Raw genomic sequence first — 23,496 nt, 5'->3', positions numbered from 1 at the left:
GACACATGCCCGTGTGTCTGCCCGTGTGGACAAAATAAAGTTATTTCTAGCTTCATTTCTCACCCAAAATTTTACCATTATCCTGCACCAAAACTTACATCCAAATACCAACCAATCCAAACATTGATTTTAAACAAATTTTAACATCTAATATGATATAACATAGTATCGATACATGTTTAAATTCTTACCTTTGTTTAACCTGAACATTGAACATCATTTGGTCATTTATACTTAACACATAAGTGTTTATCATGACATTATGTTTTATAAGTACCAAAACATACCATTATTAGTCATTCCAATGGCTAGATTACAAATAACATATTTAAGCCATCTATGACCAAGTTAGCCTATACATGCCATTATACCAAAATAAGTGTACTAATTATACCAAAATAAGTTTGTGGATAGTGTGATGATGCTCCAACTTATCTCCAACCTTCACAGGCTTCCGAGCACTATAAAATAGGGAAAATAAATCCAAATAAGCATTACATGCTTAGTAAGTTCGTATAACAGGAATTAAAACTTAACAAATTGCATTTATTAACATTAAACATTCAATAACATGCTTTTTCATCAATTTGGAAAATTTACCTATACACATACACTCAATCAAACAAGTTAGTTACATAAATGTTCACGTATGCATCAAGTAAGCATACATGAGCTCATCATACTATATTCTTTCAAGACATCATTCATTTCATCTCATAATTCTCATATCATGTCAAGTATTTTATTCGTTGAATCATTGAAATTTCGATGAATATTCCAACAGTACACTCAAGGTGTACAATTTAATAACCTAAAAATTCATATTTAGGAATACCCATTAGGGCACTTAATCAGAAAGCATGCTCTCGATCCTCATAACATATAACAGGATTACCAGTCCAGGCTAAATCTTTTTTGTAATATATGCTCAGAAGAGCTCATTAGTATTACAAACGTCCAGGCTAAATCCTAATTTTAACATATGCTCGAGAGGGATTATATCAGGATTACCAATCTAGGATAAATCCATCAGCAACAATGCAAGACCTCATTTAGTAAAGAAATTTTGTTTATCCATCGAAATTCAATATTCAAACGAAATTTAACCCTTTTCAAACAATCTCCAGCATATAATCATTTCTTATGTTATAACATTCAAATTAACTCACATAAATATAAAACACATTCCATACAACACAACATTCAATTTATCATATTTACAAGCTCAATTAAGTTACACGAACTTACCTCGACACTTGTTCGCGTATATAAATCTACTAATCCGAAACTTTCACTTTTCCTCGATCTAGCTTTGAATTTGTGTTATCCGGATCTATATAAATGAATTTAATCATCAATTTATCACATTTCACATTCAAGTGGACTCAATTTATATCCTAGGTAAAATTACCATTTTGCCCAGGCTCGGAAAATGAAATTTATGCAATTTACTCCCTATTCCACTATTCCAAGTCTAACCAAAATTTCACTATAAAATTTACAGCACATACATTCTATAAAATTTAGAATTTTTCTTCAATTTTCACAACTTTACATTTTAGTCCCTAAATCATGTTTTCATCAAAAATCACTTTGTAAAAGTTGTTCATCTATCAACAATCTTTCATTTTCTACTATAAATTTCAAATTTTCAGCATATTCACCCATGACATAATTTTCATTCTTTGATAACTTTTCAAATTGATCCCTCAAATAGATAGATTAAGCTATCCAGTTTCAAAAATATTAAACTTACTAAAAACGGGACAAGAAAACTTATCCAATTAAGCCAAAAAAGTTTTTCTCTCTCTCCTAGGGTTTCCATGTATTTTGTGGATGAAGCTGACATAAAATAAGATGATATTTCTTTTACCAGCTTTTAATTAAATTAAATTAATTCAATTTCCAATTTAGTCTTTACCCTTTTCTAAATTTCCATGGATAAGTCACCAAAAATATCTATATACTTTTTTTAATGGTCTAATTACTATATAAGGACCTCAAGTTTTGAATTCCATAGCTATTTACTTCTTCTAGTTACTAGAATTTAACTTTTGCATTTTATGCGATTTGGTCATTCCCATAATTAAACATATAATCGGTAAAATTTTCTTATCAAAATTTTCACATGACATTTCTAACATCATACGGACCATGTAACAAAATTAAAATAAATTTTATTCAGCTCGGATTGGTGGTCCCGAAACCACTGTTCCGATTTCATTGAAATTGGGCTGTAACAAAAAAGGTTCAATGTATGTTTTCGAATGCTTGTTTACTAAAATTGTTTTGGGCTAAAGCAGCATCAATTGCATATTTTTTTTATTAATAGGTCTCCGTCCATTGCCATTGAGAAAAAAACTCTATAAGAGGTATGGTCTGGTAATCTTGCTGATAATTCTAATTTAAAGATTTTTAGGTGTCCTGCGTATGTTTATGTTGATAATGGGAAATTGAAACCTAGATCCATTAAGTGTTTTTTTCTTCGTTATAAGGCTGGTGTTAAAAGGTATAACTTATGGTGTCCTGAAAATAGAAAAGTTGTGATTAGCAGTGATGTTATTTTTTATGAAACTGCTATGCTGCCTAACTTATCTCTTAAAGAATCTTCCAATAAAGACCAGCAAAGTTCAAACACACATGTGAAGCGGGTGAAGCTTTAGATTAATCCCAGATCTACAACAGAGTCTACTCTTCAAGTTAGTATAGAAACTCAAAGTAGAGTTGCTTCTTCACCACAATATTCTATTGCCAAGAACAAACCTAGAAAAGAAATTAAACCTCCAAATAGGTTCACTGAGGCTAATCTAGTTGCTTATGCTTTAAACGTTGCTGAAGTTTTACATGCAAATCAAGATCCATCTACTTATTCCAAGGTAGTTAGCTATGAAGATTCAAGAAAGTGGATATTTTCATGCAAGAAGAGATGGAATCGCTCCATAAGCATAGAACATAGGACTTTGTGAATCTACCTAAGGGTAAAAAGGTTGTTCATTGTAAATGGGTGTTCAAAAATGAAGAAAAGACTCCAAGAGTTGAAGAACCCAGATATAAAGAAAGGGCTAGTTGCAAAAGGTTACAGTCAAATTCCAGGTGTAGACTTCATAGATGTGTTTTCTCCTGTTGTGTAGCATAGTTCAATTTGAGCCTTGCTTGGTATTATGGTAATGTATAATTTGGAGCTTTAGCAGTTAGATGTAAAAATAGCATTTTTTTCATGGAGAACTTGAAAAAGATATTTACATGAAACAACAAGAGGGTTTTATAGTCTCAGAAAAGGAAGATTATGCTTACTTGCTGAAAAAGTCCCTTTTATGGCCTGAAACAGTCACCAAGGAAGTGGTACAAGATATTTGATTCATTTATGACTACTCATGATTTCAAAAGAAACAGCTTTGACAGTTGTGTTTATTTTAAGAAAAAAAGTGATGGTTTATTTGTATATCTACTCATTTATGTTTATGACATGTTGATAGCAACCAAAGATAAATGAGAGAGAAGAAAAGTCAAAGCCCAGCTTAGTGAAGAATTTGAGATGAAAGATTTGGGAGCAATAAAGAAAATACTTGGTATGGAGATTCTCAGAGATAGAAAAGCATGTAAATTGTACCTAACTTAGAAATGGTACATTGAGAAAGTTTGTTGCAAGTTCAATATACAGAGTGCCAAGCCTATTAGTACTCCATTAGCAACCCACTTCAGACATCGACTTTGTCTTCGCAATCAAATGATGAGATTGACTACATGTCACATCCCAAAAATTGGGTTAGTAGAAATTGGGTTAATTTACCGAGAGTGGTCATGCCCGAATTTTTTTTACTGATTGAGTAGTGGTGGAGCTGTCCTTGATGACTAGTGTTCGAATCCCTTCCCTCACATTAATTTCTATGTGGTGCAATTTTTCCTTAAACCTTAGAAAACGTCACACCATCGTTTAAAAATAAATGTTGCAGGAATTATAACAAGGAATTTAGTTGGTTTAGTGCTTAAGTGCTTAGATAATTTCCTAAAGGTCTTATGTTTAATTCCCCACATTCTCATGTTTTTTTATTTAATTTTTGGCTTATAAAATTTTGGTCAAAGCTTCCTTAACCATCCACTCCTAGTTACTATGCAAAGAAAGATTATTTCCTCCTTTAGCTAGTCAACATTCCCTCAATAGCCCCCTTTTCACTCCCATGATCCCCTTTTTGCTCATTAGTCCCCTCAACATGCCTATTTTTCCACCCTTACATTGAACCCGAAAAAGGTGAGTGACAACCTTTTTTTGTTCATATTTTATTTTCCCATTCATTTTTTCCACCCTTTTTTTTGCTCCTCCCTATTTTCCCCCTTTTTCTTTTATTTTAGCCATCAACCACCATTTTTATTATTTTTCCTCCTCTACCACTCCTTTGCCTCGAGCCACTATCATCACCACTAGACATCCACCTTGTCGCTACCCCTCTCCTCTATTTTCTCCACCATCGCCCTTAATGCCGCCCTCCTCCACTATGTCAACCATTGCGAGCCACCACGCATCTTCGACCTCTTTTCTTATATTTTTTTTCTTTTCTCCTCTCTTCTCCTTTAAGAGTGATCAAAACCATAAGCCCTTTTCTTTCTCCCCCACCAAATTGCTGCCTCTGACACCATACCACCACCATTGTTGTCGCCATCATTGTTGCCATAGCACCACCACCAATGGTGGAGGTTTTTTCTCCTTTCTTCTTCATTTTCAATTATTCATTATTCTCTTTAGTAGTCAAGAAAATTATCCACTAATTATTTTGTTTAATTCTTAATTCTAAACTCTATTTTCTTGGATTTATTTTCAAATAATCCTCCTTTTGAGATCATTCTTTCCCCTCCTATTCGTGATCAATGCGATCTGTCAATCCTTTTGTTCCAATTGTGATAGTGTAAGTGTAAGGGTGGTGTAAAAATATTTTTCTCCACCATATTTTCTTCCATTGGGCGAATGGTTTTGAGGGCCGTAGTGATTTATTCTCTCAAATATTAACATCTTGTATGTCTTGTTTATTGATAGTGGCCGATCGACACCAACTCGAGAGATCATTAAAGTAGGAATTGAAGCCACTAATCCAAGTGATTATTTTTCTAAGGGTAATCTAATTGTTAGATCCAAGTGTGTGCATTCTTAAAGAGTTGTTGCACTCTGGATCTACGATTGAGTATGGGTTTTAACATTAAACTAAATTAAATCTTTTTTTATATTGATAAAAATATTGTTATTTAAATAATGTTATTGATAAGGATACTTTATGTATCCATAAAGAGAGATAAACCATCGATATGGATTTTGTCAAGTATTTCCCCAAATCATATATGCTGTGAAAAACATGTTGTGTGATATTGATGCTTATTATTGATTTGAAAAATATGTATATCTCATTCTCATGTTATGTGATTATATGGCATATGTAATGTTCACATGAAAATAAATTGTGAAATTTTGGTACCATGTGTACATTTGAGATTTTCACGTTAAACATGCCTATATGATTTGAGTGATTTTGGTCATATCACATGCATGGGGTGGAATATGTGAAAGGTGGAAGTATGTGGCAATTTATCTGCATTAATGTGACACTGTTCACGATTTTGATTATATGGCAGTATATCTTCGATTTTGTTGGCTTGTTCACGATATTGGTTATTGGCATTTTATCCGCGATTTTGGTGACAATGTTCATAATTTGATGTGTTAGATAGACGAGTTCTAGGAAAAACTCGATTATGGTGTGTAGCAAATATGGGTAGGACTGATAAACTGTAAATTATACATATATTTACCCCATGTTTAATGCAATTTATGCATGATTTCTCATTAGAATTGGTGAATTCGATGCTCCTAATGCTTTAATTTCATGTTTCACACTTAGGAGAGCATAGGAGAGCGAAAGGGATGAGAAATTGGCCAAAAACGGAGAAAATGGGCCAAAGTACGAAATCAACACAGCCCGGACCTCCTCACACGGGCAGACCACACGGCCGTCTCAATTTGGCAAGCTCGAGCATGGCCTGAAGTAATCGAACACGGGCGTGTACCACGAGCATGTCCCTTCCGAGCCCAAGTTGAGTCCAATTCAGAAAAGGCTAATTTTAAGGGCTTCTAGGCATTCCAAAGCCTTTAAATACACCCTAGAGAAGGAAGAAAAGAGAGACGAATAAGGGAGAGTAAGGAATTACTCCAAGGGAGCTGATTGATCCATCTCAGAAGCCGTATTCATTATCAAGACTGAAGATCTCTCCTCAATTTCCCTTCAAGAGTTTTGGGTTTTCTTTAAGTTTTGTATTCTTTATTCTTCTGAGATGTTTTCTTATTTAGTTATGAACTAAAACCCCTAAATACCTAAGGAGAATGAAACCTAAGACGAATCTTGTTATTATTTTCTGAATCGTATGATAAATATTTAACTTTTTCTTAATTATGTGTTCTTAATTCTTGTTTTGATATCCCAGGATATTGATTCAAGGCATGCTCTTATTCAGAAGAGGAATAGACCTTGTCTAAGAGTACATTTGTCATAATTAAGCGGAGTTGATTGAGCGCCTAGACATAGGGTGACAAGATTTTACTGGACTAGGGTGAAACCTAATAAGGGGATCCATAGATTGAGTTAATGCAACCCTAGAGTGTTAATTAGAGAAAAGTCTTGGTTATTCAATCTAGGGATTAGACGTTATTAGTCTTGAATAGGGATAATAACATAACTTAGGGATCTCTACGGAATAAGTTGAATGAATAAATCGTCTGATTCGGAGCCAGAATAACAAGTAAAGTCTAGGTGGATTTTTCCTTAGGTATTGTCTTAAGTCAATCGATTTTTCCCAAAAGCAATTCCTCAATTCTTTTCTTTGTGCGTTCTTAGTTTAGATAATTAGTTAATTAAAACAAAACCTCTTTATTCTTAGGCTAGATAATAAAAAGACAGTCATTACTAGTACTTTTAGTTCCTTTGGGTTCGACAATCCGATCTTGCTAAAACTATACTACTGTTCGATAGGTACACTTGCCTACATCGCAATAATAGTTAGTTTAAGAATGAGTAATTATAAATATTTAAAACCTATCACGAAATAACGCGATCAAGTTTTTAGTGTCGCTGTCGGAGAACTAAGATATTAGGAACGCTCAATTTTTATTACTTTAGCCATTTATTTTTCTTGCAATTTTATTTTTTTATTATTATTATTTATTAACCTACTCTTTCTTTCTCTTAGCAGGTTTTTATAGTTTATGACTAGAAGAAACCTGTCGGGACCATTACTTTTTGACGAAGAAATCGATCGTACAGTTCGTAGAAACTAAAGAGAAATAAGGTGCAGCTTAAGATACACGGAGAACGAGCAAGAAGACAATACTCAACCCCCAACCGAAGAGATGGCTGAACACCAAGGCAATCAGCTACCTCCTGTAATTGCGGTTAATCAAATCCTGCTCCACGAACTATGTATGATTATGCTAAACCTTCTTTAACAGGAACTAAATCGAGCATAGTTAAACCTGCTGTAGTTGCAAATACTTTTGAATTAAAACCTAACACTATTCAAATGATACAACAATTTGTTCAGTTTGATGGTTTGCAGGATGAGGATCCCAATGCTCATTTAGCCAACTTCTTAGAACTATGCGATACATTTAAAATTAATGGCGTGTCTGATGATGCCATACGTCTTCAGTTGTTTCCTTTTTCATTGAGGAACAAAGCTAAACAGTGGTTGAACTCGTTACCATGAGGGTCAATTACTACTTGGGAACAAATGACTGAAAATTTTTACTAAAATATTTTTCGCCAGCTAAAACGGGTAAATTATGCAATGATATCTCTTCTTTTGTGTAGATGGATTTAGAAACACTCTACGATGCATGGGAGAGATACAAGGACCTTTTGAGAAGATGTCCCCACCATGGGTTACCACTTTGGCTCCAAGTATAAACATTTTACAATAGTCTGAATCCTTCGACTCGGCAAATGGTTGACGCAGCGGCGGGTGGAACCATCAACAATAAAACACCGGAAGATGCCTATGAGTTTATAGAGGAGATGTCACTGAATAACTATCAGTGGCAAGTCATGAGGACAAAGCTAGCGAAAACAGCCGGCATTTATAATGTCAATTCGATCACCATGCTCTCTAATTAGGTAGAACTCTTGAATAAAAAGATTGATGGTTTTTTTAATTCTTCACAGGTTCACCCAGTAATGCAGTGCGAAGCAAGTGGAGGTGGAACAAACCATTCAGAATACCAACCTTATGGACACAACATGGATAACGAGCAATTAAACTACATGGGTAATAATCCTCGAGCTCAAAACAATACATATAGTAACACTTATAATGCAGGTTGGAGGAACCACCCCAATTTCTCGTGGGGCGGTAAAGGAAATCAAAGACCACAACATCCTCTGGGCTACCAACAATCCCCCTACCAACAGGAAAAGAAGCCAAACCCTGAAGAGATGCTCTCAAAGTTTATATCAGTGTCAGAAACCCATTTTCAAAACACCGAGACAGTACTTAAAAATCAACAAGCGTTAATCCAGAGCCTCGAAACTCAGATAGGCCAGCTTTCCAAACTAATCTCCAAACGACCACAAGGTAGTTTGCCAAGTAATACCGAACCTAACCCAAGGGAACAACTCAACACAATTAATATTCAAGATGATGAAGGAGTCGTCGAGCCTGAACCAGAACCGAGGCAAGAAACTGTGGTAAGAAAAGGTCAAGGTGAGGTAGATCAAAATACAAACAAACCAGTGACTGTCGAATATAAACCTCGTGTGCCATACCCCAACGCGACAAGGAAAGACCGCTCAGATGAAAATTTTGGTAAATTCCTTAAACTCTTAAAAAAAATACATATTAACTTACCGTTTATTGAAGCTCTATCGCATATGCCAAACGCAATGAAATTTTTAAAGGAGCTTTTAGCAAATAAGCAGAAGTTGGACGAGGCGTCGCATGTGGAGCTGAACAGAGTTTGCTCGGCCATTCTCCAAAATAAACTACGCAACAAACTAAAAGACCCAGGGATCTTTACTATTCCTTGCTTAATTGGTAGTTTAGATGTTAATCATGCATTAGCTGATCTAGGAGCTAGTATCAATGTCATGCTTTACAAAATGTTTAAACAACTAGGTCTCGGGAAACCCAAACAGACTAGGATGAGCATTCAATTAGTAGATAAAACTATAAGATTCCCTAGAGGTGTTATTGAAGATATGCTAGTTAAAATCGATAAATTTATATTTCCCATTGACTTTATTATTCTAGACATAGAAGAGGATAGCAACACTCCCTTAATTCTAGGAAGGCCCTTTTTAGCAACTGCTAAAACCATCATTGATGTTGGTACAGGTGAACTCACACTTCGGGTGGGAGACAAAACAATAACCCTTCAAGCTCACAATTCTAGCAACACATCAAGAATTGAAGGTGATCATTCAAACCATTCTGCTAAAACTAACAATATGGTGCAACCTACTTTGCAGAAAATGAGTCTGAAGGAAGCACACGAGTCATTCTCAAGCACCAGTAGAGGACTTGTTCATGAAGATCGAATATTACAAATCGAGGAACTCGATGAATGGTAGATGCACAAACCAAGAACACCCGACAAAAACTATGCCAAAACGAGCCCGATACCTCTCCAAATCAACTTAAGATTGGTGATAAGGTCTTATTAAATGCTGTAAATCCCCACATTGTCACTACCACACCGAATGAGGAAATCCCTCTTACAGTACTCAGTATTTTTCCATTCGGTACGGTGGAGGTGAGGCATCCCAAGTTCGACACTTTTAAGGTAAATAACACCCGATTAAAACCCTATTTTGATGAGATTGATAGCAGGAATGAGGAGTATAAACTTTTCAAACCACCATGACCATTCACTGGAGAGGTAAGTCGAGCTTAGACTATAAATAAGCGCTTCTTGGGAGGCAACCCAAGCACTAACAATATTAATTTCTTTAAATTTTGGTATTTAACTCCTAAAGTTTTAATAGAAATATTGAAAACAGGTGTTTCCACAGAAACACGGCCAAGCACACGGGCGTGCTTAAGGCCATGTGAAAATAGGGCAAAAGATTTCCCCAACACTGGCTACGATTAAAAGCCACGGCCGTGCGATATAGCCGTGGTCGAGCCTGCCAAAACAACACGAGTATGCGACACGCCCGTGTGGAAGAACCATGGGTGAACCTGTTAAAACAACACAGGCGTTCGACACGCCCGTGTGGAACACCCGTGGTCGAACCTGTTAAATAAACATGGGTGTGGGGCTTGCACACACAGGCGTGGGAGAAGCGAACGAAGCTAGACACAGCCATGCGACACGACCGTGTAAACTCACACGCCTGAGGAACACAGACGTGTACTAAATGTCAGACGCGCCCAAATTTGAAATTCGCGAATCACACGGGCTGAAATTAGGGAACACGAGCGTCTGCCCTGGCTGTGTGGCCCAAAATCTATAAATACCCTGTACTATTCACTTTCTTCCCCATTCAAAAACCCTAACCCTAGCCGCTGCAACTCCACACGGCCACCCTGCCACGCCCGTGCGCCGCTTCCCACTTCATTTTTGACGTTCAATCTCTTTCCCTTAGCGTTTGTTTGCTCCTTGCACTTCTATTTTACTTATTTCTAGTGCTTATTATCAACATAAACTTCATATCTTTTGAACTATTTTTCATTTTTCTATCATTTAATTTGCATTCTTAGCTTAGTTATCATACATATTGTGTTAAATCAAGTTATTAGGAACACCTCATACCCATAACATTACTATGTTTATTCTCATGCTATTACCATGCCAATGTATATCATTTAATTTGCATTCCTAACTTAGTTATCATACATTCCGTGTTAAATTGAGATTAGGAAAACCTCATACCCATTACTTTTCTATTCTCATTCTCATTGTTATTGTGATTGAGTTTGCTTCATATTAATAGTATTGGCTAAAATAGTTAGTTCCAAATCCATGCGTTTTATTGTTTCGAATTCGTTTACCTATTATTATTCTTTTTATTACAGGCTTTTGATGTCGTCTTCACGAGGAAAGAAAACCGTCGTACCTGCCTCAAAGAAGAGGAAGGGAGCGTCCTCTTCCGCGGGTCCAACTGCGAAAATTCGTCACCCTCTCCTGCAGTTCCCCCGAAGGCCCCAAGAAGAGCTTTTTCAAATACTTAGGGCCCGACCCTTAATTACGGGCTGCTGCATCGACTGGGCTGCCGTAGAACAAGTTCAGATGGCTGATGCGATTCGGGCCCTCCTAACCACCGACCCTTGGAAGATGTTCTTTGGGATTATCGAGTCGACGTACCTTGAGCTCACGATTGAACTATGCTCAACGTTCCATCTTCAGACCGTAATGACAAATTACGATGATCTCGACACGATCTAGTTTCACCTAGGTGGATTAATCCTCCAACTAAGCGTCTTAGAGTTTGGTGCTACACTAGGCTTATATACGGAGGATTTCAAGGAGGAGAATGAACTACATGCTCTCAATCGCACATACATTTCTCTCCCTCGAATTGCTGGCCCACTTTGGCCCCTAGCACGGCCTCCTACAATCCTAGCCGCTCCAAGGCATCAATTCTCCCACCATCCCTGAGGTACTTACATGCTATTTTAGCTCACACGATTACAGGGAGGTGAGAGAGCACTGGCGTCATCAACACCCACAACGTCTACTTCTTATGGTGCATGTCGCAAAGGTACGTCATCGACCTTGCCTATTTCATTGCCCTTGCGATTTAGCACCAGACGGAGTGGCATCAGAAGGGGGTCATCTCCATTGGCCCCCACGTGACTCGACTGCACGACACTTTGGGCTTCTCAACATCGCGGCCCAAGAATCATCCTTCACCCTCATCGACCAGATGTCTCCACTAGGCATCTCGAGCATGCTTAGCATGAGGATGATCGAGAGGCACCGAGGAACCTACCCTCCCCATTATCGTCTCGCCCAATCTACCGAGGAGGAGGCCTACAAGGACATTCCTGATGATGTCCCCCCATAACACGAGGACCCACCGACTCAGCCACCACCACCCTTTCGTCCAGTTCATGCGGCGGCTTCATATGCTGACATCTCTAAGCGCCTCATTCGATTCGAGTAACAGTGTTTTCAACGATTTGACAACATTGATGCTACTCTACAGCAGATTTGTCAGCACCTACACATCTCATCGCCAATCCCACCTCGCGAACCATCCAGCAATGAAGATGTTTAAAAATATTTACTTATTTTTTTATGTTTTTAATTTTTATTGAAACTACTTTTTATTTTTATTAGATTTTAGAAATTTTATTTTTAATTATTAATTTAGGTTATTTCTTTTTGAGTAATTATTCTTCCTAATATCCCCTAAAAAGTTCTTGATTTTATCACAGTTCTATAGAGCTCTTAAGCTCATCATCACATAGGAACTAAACCTCCACCGGGAAAGGTTCTCCATGACTGCCATGTCCTGCTCGCCCACGACCATAGCTACAACTAAAGATAATATTCTTTTGGTGCAGGACTTATAGCCTAACGAACCTCTACGACCGCCGGAGTATCCTCCTCCACTCTCGAATAGATTCCTCTCCAGAACTCCAGTTCGAGGAATTCATCATACAGGAAGTTTCACTTCTCTCCCTATCTTAATTTTATATACTCTAATATCTATCTTTGTACATTGAGGGCAATGTACATCTTAAGTGTGGGGGGTATTTATTTCATTATCAGAAAAATCCTTGAATGATTACCTTGTTCTCTTGAAAAGCTCTCATATCAAATTTAGGATAAATTTTAATTGATTTATGATTTTGATTGATATATCTTGAATTAATACATAGGGATTTATGTATTGATTGTTTAAACTTTAAGACAATAGAGAATCAAGCATGATAAGTTGATTTTTAAGAATTTAAAATTATAGGTTGTTTCTCCAAGTCTAGGTATTACTTTAAATTGGAATTCACGAGTCTAAACATCAAAAAAGCCATAATTTTTGTGAGATTTTTGAGCCTTTTGAGCATCTATTAATCCTTTCATGCTCACTTTTATTATTGCTTTGAGTGTGTCAGCATTGAACTGTTATTCTAGAACTTGCTTGATTATGCATATCGAGACCACACCATTTGATTTGATATATCAAAATGATTAAGGCACTAAGGATTAACCCACTCATGCCATGAAAAGCCTACCTCCACGATTAACCCTTAGTAAACCCATTTGAGCCTAACAAGCCATTCCTTGTATTAACCTCAATATTAACCTTTAACCCATTATTGTTGAAATCCCCTAAATTAATCCCTATTTTTGTCGAGATTTGAGTTGAATGGATTGCTTAGCTATGTTTTGTTCTTAATAGTTAGACTATACTATTTTAACTTGTTCTTAAAAAAATAAAAAAACATGTATACACATTAGTAGTTATCTTCTATTTGTAAGCTTCAAAAGTTAAATTCCATAGTCTGAGAAGAAGCTCTGTTGTATGCAAGTAATGATTAACTCTTTTTCTATTTAGGTAATTTTTCAATTCAATCTCAATTCTAACCCTTTCTTTCAGCTTGTGGCCACACCCCCTAACCAAGCCTCATTACAACCCTCTAAAGACCTTTTGATTGATGTATCATCTTAAATTATAGTGGTGGAGATTTTATTTTCATTCAAGCCTATGGTAATGACATTTCATTATTGACTATTTAATGCTTCATTTATTGTCCTTAAACACCTCGAGTGATTTGAGTGAATCTTTGGTGAGGATGTGAAACTCTGTGATATTCTGAATCAAAGGTAATTACTTAAATGAGGAGAGACACCTATGTTTGCATGATTAAATACCCAACTTGGAATTTTTGAAACTTTTATGTTTCTTTTAGCTGAATTCTCAATGTATGATTACCTATAGATTATTTTGAGATATTATCGATAGGAATTATAAGTTGAGAAGAATTTATTTTGATTATGAGTTGAGAATTTTGCTTGAGGACAAGCAAATGCTTAAGTGTGGGGGTATTTGATAAACCGTAAATTATACATATTTTTACCCCATGTTTAATGCATGTTATGGATGATTTCTCATTAGAATTGGTGAATTTGATGCTCCTAATGCTTTAATTTCATGTTTTACACTTAGGAGAGCATAGGAGAGCGAAAGGAACGAGAAATCGGCCAAAAACGGAGAAAATGGGCCAAAGTACGAAATCAACACAGCCTGGACCTCCTCACACGGGCAGACCACACGGCCGTGTCAATTTGGCAGGCTCGAGCACGGCCTGAAGTAATCGAACACGGGCGTGTTCCACGAGCGTGTCCCTGCCGAGCCCAAGTTGAGTCCAATTCGGAAAAGGCTAATTTTAAGGGCTTCTAGGCATTCCAAAGCCTTTAAATACACCCTAGAGAAGGAAGAAAAAAGAGACGAATAAGGGGGAGTAAGGAATTACTCCAAGGGAGCCGATTGATCCATCTCAGAAGCCGTATTCATTATCAAGACTGAAGATCTCTCCTCAATTTCCCTTCAAGAGTTTTGGGTTTTCTTTAAGTTTTGTATTCTTTATTCTTCTGAGATGTTTTCTTATTTAGTTATGAACTAAAACCCCAAATACCTAAGGAGAATGAAACCTAAGACGAATCTTGTTATTATTTTCTGAATCGTATGATAAATATTTAACTTTTCTTAATTATGTGTTCTTAATTCTTGTTTTGATATCCCAGGATACTGATTCAAGACATGCTCTTATTCAGAAGAGGAATAGACCCTGTCTAAGAGTACATTTGTCATAATTAAGCGGAGTTGATTGAGCGCCTAGACATAGGGTGACAACATTTTGCCGGATTAGGGTGAAACCTAATAAGGTGATCCATAGATCGAGTTAATGCAACCCTAGAGTGTTAATTAGAGAAAAGTCTTGGTTATTCAATCTAGGGATTAGACGTTATTAGTCTTGAATAGGGATAATAACATAACTTAGGGATCTCTACGGAACAAGTTGAATGAATAAATCATCCGATTCGGAGCCAGAATAACAAGTAAAGTCTAGGTGGATTTTTCCTTAGGTATTGTCTTAAGTCAATCGATTTTTCCCAAAAGCAATTCCTCAATTCTTTTCTTTGTGCGTTCTTAGTTTAGATAATTAGTTAATTAAAACAAAACATCTTTATTCTTAGGCTAGATAATAAAAAGACAGTCATTACTAGTACTTTTAGTTCCTTTGGGTTCGACAATCCGATCTTGCTAAAACTATACTACTGTTCGATAGGTACACTTGCTTACATCGCAATAATAGTTAGTTTAAGAACGAGTAATTATAAATATTTAAAACCTATCACGAAATAACATGATCAAGGACCGTTTTCACAAAATCTACATTGTTTTACAAAATGTACATTGACATGATCATGCATAGTATAAGTGTGAAATATTGAATTATATGAAACTTGTACGATTATTGTGATTGTATAATGTATACATTTATATGTATGTGATTAAGTTTATGTTAATCTGACACTGAGCTTTATAGCTCACGCTCCTCTATTTTTTTTTATTTTACAGATAACCCCGAGGTTAGGATTCGATGATGGCATTTGAAGGAGTTTCTTGGAAGTATTTTTAAAATAAAGTAATTAAATTTTATTTTGATATTTGGGGCTTGTAATAAGTTTGTGTATAGACTGTGGCATGGGACTTTATTTTGGGAATTTTTCATTCTGATTTGCATAAATTGCTTGCATGACATTATGTTTTAAAAACTGCATAAATTAGTATTTGATAAGATTTCGCTTGAAACTCAGTTTTTAAAATAGAATCTGTCAATAACATATTTTTCCACTGCATTTTTGAAAAACTAGTTTTTCATAAAATTAGACTTAGTTTTCCAAATTATTAATGTTTACAAATGAGTTTTCTAAAGACATTTGATTTATGAAGTTAATATGTTTTTATTTCTGAAATAATGATGAATAACCAAGTTCTCTAATTTTGAATAAAAAGAAAAATGATTTAGAAGTATGATTGAAAATCTGAAATAGCTTTGAATAAATGATTAAATGTTCACAATTAAGATATTATTTATTTTGATTCTTGAAATTTGCACAGTTTTTTATGAATTTAAAATAAACGCTTTATTTAACTTGTTTTAAATTGATAAGCCAATAGTTTTAAAATATTTTTTTCAAAATTCTAAAAGTTTATTTTGATTATTTTTGTAGACAAATGGTTTTTGAAATGAGATTGAAATTAAAGTTGAACATTCGATTTTACTAGTTTTGAACAAATTAGGCAAATGGTTTAAAAAAATACCTCTGAAATCAATAAAGTTCTTCTAGGTCATTTCGGTGACTAATGTAGCTTTCCAAATTCGGCCATAACGACTGGCCAGGTTTGGGGTGTTACACTACAAGTCACGTGTTCCTTATTCTAGTGAAATGGGATCTCTCATGTATGTTATGGTTTGCTCACGTCCAGATTTATAATATACAGTTAGTACAATTAGTAGATCCATGGCAAATCTCGATAAAGAACACTAGAAAGTAGTTCAATGGATTTTTAGATACTTACAAGGTACTACTAATGTTTGCTTACAGTTTGAAAGAACTAGAGATGGACTCATTGTTTTGATTTTGCTGAAGATATCAATAAAAAAATATCTCTCACAAGGTATGTCTTTACTATTGGGGGTTGTGCAATCAGTTGAAAAGCTACTTTACAAACTATAGTTGATTTGTCTACTACTGAAACTGAGTACATGGCGATTACTGAGGCTTGCAAGGAAGCTATTTGGTTAAAGGGACTCTTTGGTGAACTCAGTAAAGACCTTTAGATTAGTACAATGTTTTGTGATAGTCAGAGTGTCATCTTCCTTACGAAGGATCAAATGCATCATGAGAGAAAAAAATACACTGATGTTCGGTATCATTTTTTGCGTGATATTATTACTCGTGGTGATATTGTTGTGAGCAAAGTTAGTACTCATGATAATTTTGCAGATATGATGACTAAGTCACTTTCTATAACCAAGTTTGAGCGTTGTTTGGACTTCATTGGTGTTCATTATTCAAGAATACCACTTTTAGGGATTTCGTGGAAGAGGTGGAAAACTTGTTTCTTAAAATTTCGTGGTGAAGAACTTGTTCATTGAAAATTCGTGTCAAGGTACAGATTGTTAGAGTTGTGTGACCCAAATTCTTGTTAAAAAAATAATACAATAGTAAAATTAGGAGATCTATGAAGGGATTAAGGCTGAGGGTCGAAGTAGAATCCGTACAGAACTACATTGTCTATTTGGCATTGATCAGAATAAGGTCTTTCAACCTTTAAATAGATATAGTCGCAACTCTTATTGTATCATTTGATTTTCAACATTAGTGAATTTTCTTCTCTTCTGCCCGTGGTTTTTTTCTCGAAAGGGTTTCCACGAAAAATCTATGTTTTATTTTTCTTTCTTATTGCCTTACGATCATTCTATATTGCCATTATCGACATTCAGTTTAACAGAGCTAACAAAAGAAATTGATTTCCTACAATGATAGTATATGTAGAACACTTCAATATTATGGAAAAGTGAGGATCTTGAATGGAAAAATACTTGAAAGCGCTGATGTGGGAACAACTCATCAAAATAAAGAGACGCTTCTATATTGTATCTCGAACTTGAAGTTCAAACACCCAGAAGGTGTAAAGCCAAGTGGAGTACATGTTAGAATAATATAAAAAAAATACAAGTCATAAAATATAGAATTGACTTGTAATACAAATGTTCATGAGACACTTGGTTTTGGTTATGAAAAATGATTAATTTGTGGTGGATGCAAAAACTAAATAAAGCTATTTATTTATGTCTAGTGGAATTGTATTCAATTGATATAAATTATTTGATAACATTATCAGAAACAAAAATTCCTAAAGGATTAATGCCTGAAGCGTAAAACTTTAGTTTCGTGAGAAATCATTAAATGTGAATATGAATTTTTTCATGTGTTTTTATGAATTAATATATTTATACATATAGGTTATTATCCTTATTTTTTATATTAATGTATCAAATATTATTGGAGTTCTTGAAGAATTTTCAAGAGAAATAATTATTCAATAGATAAACTTTATAATGAAATTATATCTAAAATTGAAATTTTGCCTCAACCTGAAGATCAAGTGTTCAATATGGACAAATTGTTATACAATGATATTATAAGGAATTACTATAAAGTATTCCATAGTGTTTATACAATCAAAATTAATCAGACTAATTTTTCATGTTGATTGGAGATATTGAAAAGGAATACAAATGGTCAAACAATAATGTTATAAAATGATGGTCCTGAAGTACCATTTCTTTATGTGTCCAATGCACTCATTGTGTTGGTAATAATAAATGAGACAATATTTCATTCTTTATAAAGTTGTTGGTGATATCTAAAGTGTGAGAATGCAATTGAATTTTATTGCTATATTGATACACATCAACAGAATTTGTTGTATATGTTGATGATTTACAATTGATAAATAATACTGAATGTCTTAATATTAAGTTATCAAATAATGTTCAAATAAGGGGGAGTAAAATACGCAATGTACTCTTTTTTCCTTTACGAGATTTTATCTCATTGGATTTTACGCAAAATGTTTTTAATAAGGCAGATTTTTCAATGTGTATAAATATGAATATAGTACTCTTTTTTCTTCATTAGGATTCTTTTCCCACTAGGTTTTTTCTTAGTAAGGTTTTAAGGAAGCATATTCATTTTTTTGTGACTGGGCGTCCAAAGGGGAGTGCTATAAATATTACTTTATTATGGATGTCCATGACTCTCAAAGTTGTAACCTCCACTATAATAACCCCCAATGCAATTATGAGGGTTTTATATTGTAACTAAACCTTTATTTATCCTTTGTAGCTTAATGGATTGTACTATGTTAGAAGGTTTATAAATAGAGACATGTACAAGGCTTGTAGATATACACAATAAATGAAATAAAAATTTCTCTCGTTTATCTTTCTATTGTATTACCTCTTTGGATTGATATTTTCTCTTTATTTTGTCCTTTCCTTTCATTATTTCATAATAAAAATATATTCTTACGAGAAGATATTGTATGAAACTATGATTCCACATCATCCTTATCCCTTTCAAATAGGAGAATGACAAATCATATTTTTCCTCCAGATTTTTAGCTTTTTCCTCTTGAAAAAAATTCAAATCCAGCAAAATGATGAAAATCAGGAGGAAAAATATGATTTGTCATTCTCCTATTGGAAAGGGATAAGAATGATGTGGAATCACAGTTTCATACAATCCTTTCTCTATTTTTGACATGATTTAATTATTATCATATTTAAAATAAAATCATATTTATAGATAATTTATATTTATTTAATTATAAATAACTTGAATTTTATTATTTTTAATTTATTCAATTATATTCAATAATTTTATAGATTTTGTAACCCTCTAAATTTTCAATATAGTAAACAGTGTTGTTCTAGGACCTGATACAATGAAGTTCTATACCAATTAAAAAAAATAAGTTCTACACTTGAAGTCCTAAATAATTAAATTGAATTGTAGAACAGATATTTTTAGCCAATGGTTGTGAATTTGTGGTTTTTGAAAAGTGATCAAATTGTAAAATATGAAAAGTATGAAGATTTAAAGTGCAAATTTTCTAACGATGAAGAAATGAGCTAAAAAGAAGTAAGTCTGAAGAAAGAAAGATTTTTGGACTTAACTGAATGGGAATGAAATCTTAGGGATTAAATTGTAATTTTTTTATTTTTATCGAAAAAGGTCCTAATTGCAAATTTATGTATCTATATTGATGATTATGGATGATAAGTGCAAATTATGAATTTTTCGAGGTATTAAGTGCCATGAATGTAAGAAAGAAAGGTGATCAGACAAGAAAGGATTAAAGTACAATTTTGTCACTATAACGCCCCAAATTTTCGTAAATTTTGGCTTTTTTAAATCAGTAGCACAAAAATATCTGTATGTGTTTTTGTTAAATTATGACACAACTGTGTATCTACTTCAGTGGTTAAGTGTTCTGGATGTGTGTGAGAGGTCTCAAGTTCAAGCCTTACTTGGGTTAAATTTTGGAATTTTATGAGTAAGCCCTATCTCTGTTCAGTAGACTCTTATTTAATTATTGGTAGAGTTATATCAGAATGGGCCTGCTGGTCTGGTGGTTGAGTGGAGTGTCAGTCTGCTTGGGGTATTGTGTTCGAATTCCTGCGTGGGCGAAAAATTTTATTTTTGCTCAACTCGGTGGCTAAGAGTTTGATGTAACTGAGATTTTGAGTTGTTGTGTGTAGTGCAGGTAGTGGGAGAAGATTATTTTTCCCCTTTCCTGCTGCCAAATTTTTTGCTTCTTCCTCCCCTATCCTTGTCGTTTCTTTTCTTTTGTTTCCCTACTACAACTGTTCCTCAGTTGTGCAACCTACAGTTCAGTCTGTTCGGTAAGTGATAATGGTGCTCTAAGTTTAGGTATTTAAGTTATTAATTGGGGAACCTTGGTTTAACTGTGTTGATAGCTGAAAATCTGGTGTGAGGGACTATGTTGGTGCCGAGTTATAGAGGGAAGCGCTCATAGTTCGTAAGGTAAGGGTTTTCTATTTAGAAGATGACTTTTCGTTTTGGAATTAAGTTACATTCAATTGTTTGAGTGACTAATTGTGCAAATGTTTGTCAATAATAGGTTCTGGAGTGCTGGTGGTGACTTTAGCTTCGAATCGGAACAAGGTGTGTACCCAAAATGCAGAAAATGAGATTCGGCAAAAAGTAGAAAAAGTAATCTATCGATGCCACACGGGCATGTGGTCGCCCATGTGATAGGCTGTGTGACGGAACATAGGCGTGTTATTGACGAGCCAAGCAGTGTGCATGAGACACGACCGTGTGATGGCCGGTGAGACCGTGTGGGACACACGGGCTCAGCCTATTGGACCGTATAGGCCACATGAGTGTGTAGAACCATATGGGCGTGTGGGATTCTGGGCCAGGTCATGTGGGCCACACGGATGTGTGGGCCCACATAGGTAGGCCACATGGGCTTGTGAGCCCATTTTCCTGAAATAGTCTGTAAGGTTGCATGGGTCGCCCAAGTCGACTGTGGAGCCTACCGTAGGGTCGGTAAGTGCTACTTAGACCCCTCATTGAGTATTTTAACTGTCTGATTTCTGTAAAGGGCATGAACTGAGATATCTGAACTAAATGTATGATCTGATAAATTGTATAGTAGCATGTCATTTTTGTATGTTGCATTCCATCGGGGTTGGGATGATGTTATTAGGAGGAAGCATTCTAAAAGGCTCTTAAGCTTGATATCTGGCAGCTCAGCTGCAATTATCTTATTATGTGCCACATTTCGAGACAGCATGGTGTGTAGGGATGGGTGGGTCGATTTTATCCCCACATAGTGTGTAGGGTTGGATGGAGATGGTTTGTAGAGGCTGGTGGGTAGGATTCTGGTATTCTGTATACTGTATCTGACATGGGCTAAGGCCCTAAGTTGTATCTGATTCTATATCTGATGGGCTAAGTCCCTAACAGATTCTGTAAAGGGCTCTGGCCCCTGACTGTTAATTTATGGCACCTGATGTGTATTCTGTATGCTTGTTTTTTGTAGGGATTACACAATGAGTTTGCGAAAAATCACCCTTTTTCTGTTTAATCTATTCAGGTAATCCCCAGACTTGATGGATCGAAGCAGCGAAGGACTCTACGGTGGCTACACGTAAAATCTTAGACTATTTTTCACAAATTTTCAGATTTATTCCTCGTTTGGGTTTTTTATGTAATCCTGGATTTTGATTGTCTAGTTTTTATTTTGGAACTTTTTATTGTTTAATGGTTCTTTAAACTGCACCTCAACAAAACACGGTTTTTCTAAAACTAAGGATTTCTTAAACAAAAATGATTTTTCCTAAATTAATTGATTACAATAGCTTCCGCTAAAAAGGGACAAGTTTTGAAACAAAACATCTAGTGTGTGATTCCTTCAAATTAATTAAAGGTTACTTAATCGGAATGATTTTAATTTAAGGAGTTCGATTTCAAAATCCATTCCATGTGACATCGCCAGATTCAGCCATAACGTCTAGGTCGGGTCTGGGGTGTTACATTTAGTGATATCAGAGCCAAGTTTGTGGATTGAGTTTTAAACTTGGTTTTAAAGGAATGATTTCCAATGGGTTGAAATATTTTTGACTGAGAGTGTGGCACACCGAGTGAGTCTCCGACGCTGATCCTGTAAGTTGTCTGAAATTTGTATTGTTTATTTCACAATACTGTAGATAGTATAATCTGAAACTACTATAAGTAGTAAACCGTACTAAAAACAATCTAGTTAGTGTATACTAAAACCTGGTGTGAGACTGCGACTTACGAAAACAAACTCTAAACTTTTGATACTATTTTACATAAAACATCTGTTAATAAATACTGAAACTGTAACTGATCCATAAAATTTGTAATACAGACAAATTTGATTAGACAATGAGCGCTCGAGGTATCCGCGGATGTGGTACTAGAGGCCGAGGTAGAGGCCGTAGAGGGGCTCGAGTTAAGTCCTCTTCCATGGATAATATACCAAATTTGGATATGAGTGAGATGCCAGTGTCGCCTGCTACTGAGATTGGGTCTCGTGATCATATAACTGGGGACGACAGATTGTCCCAAGCTATGCTCAAGATTTTGGTGAGGGTCGTTGGGTCCAATGTTGGATTTGGGGACCAAGGGTCAGTTACGGAACAAATCCGGTCCAATTAGGCTGAGCTTTTCAGGGGTTTCACTAGAGTCGCCCCTAGCATGGCCGAATACTGGATGGAGGCCATGGAAAGAATAATGGACGATCTGGACTTTACCCATGAGCAAAAATTAAAAGAGGTTGTTTCTCTACTTCGCGACGAAGCATATCAGTGGTGACTGATGGTTAAGGAGGGCACTCAGCCCGACCGATTGACTTAGGACTATTTTAAGACTGCGTTCCAAAATAAGTGTGTGGGAGCCAGCTACATTGATGCTAGAAGACATGAGTTCCTTCATCTCACTTAGGGAGATCGATCAGTGGCCGAGTATGAGGTCGAGTTCATGAGATTGAGCCGTTATGCACGAGGCATGGTGGCAACCGAGTATAAGCACTGTGTCTAGTTTAAGGATGGTCTCAGGGACAGTTTGCAAGTTCTGATAGCTCCGCAGAGGGAGCGTGATTTTTTTGCTCTTGTTGAGAATGTGAAGATCGCCGAAGAAGTAAAGCGCACTGAGTGCCAAAAATGGGATAAGGAGAGAGGCAAGAATAAGAGGGATTTAGAGCCCTCGAATTCTGGGATGAGGCCTAAGAAAAAGGCCAGATCTGATGGGCCACTGAGAGTTGAGCCTCCTGCTACACCTACTGGGGTGGCGCTTTGTGGACACTATGGCAGACGCCATCCGGGTGAGTGTTGGAGGACTACTGAGGCATGTTTGAGATGTGGGTCAACTAAGCACCA

General features: G+C 35.7%; 1 non-coding gene across 1 annotated transcript; it reads right to left on the bottom strand.

Moving 5' to 3' along the window:
- Positions 1-7,814: 7,814 nt before the first annotated feature.
- On the bottom strand, positions 7,815-7,921 carry LOC121206540 (small nucleolar RNA R71). Its single transcript, XR_005901587.1, has one exon. It is a non-coding gene; the product is annotated as a small nucleolar RNA R71 (small nucleolar RNA).
- Between the last annotated feature and the right edge of the window lie 15,575 nt (positions 7,922-23,496).

Source organism: Gossypium hirsutum, chromosome A01 (genome assembly GCF_007990345.1).
Source record: "Gossypium hirsutum isolate 1008001.06 chromosome A01, Gossypium_hirsutum_v2.1, whole genome shotgun sequence".
NCBI classification, from domain to species: domain Eukaryota; kingdom Viridiplantae; phylum Streptophyta; class Magnoliopsida; order Malvales; family Malvaceae; genus Gossypium; species Gossypium hirsutum.
Note: the sequence above shows the minus strand (reverse complement) of the source record. Positions and strands in the feature narration are given on the sequence as shown.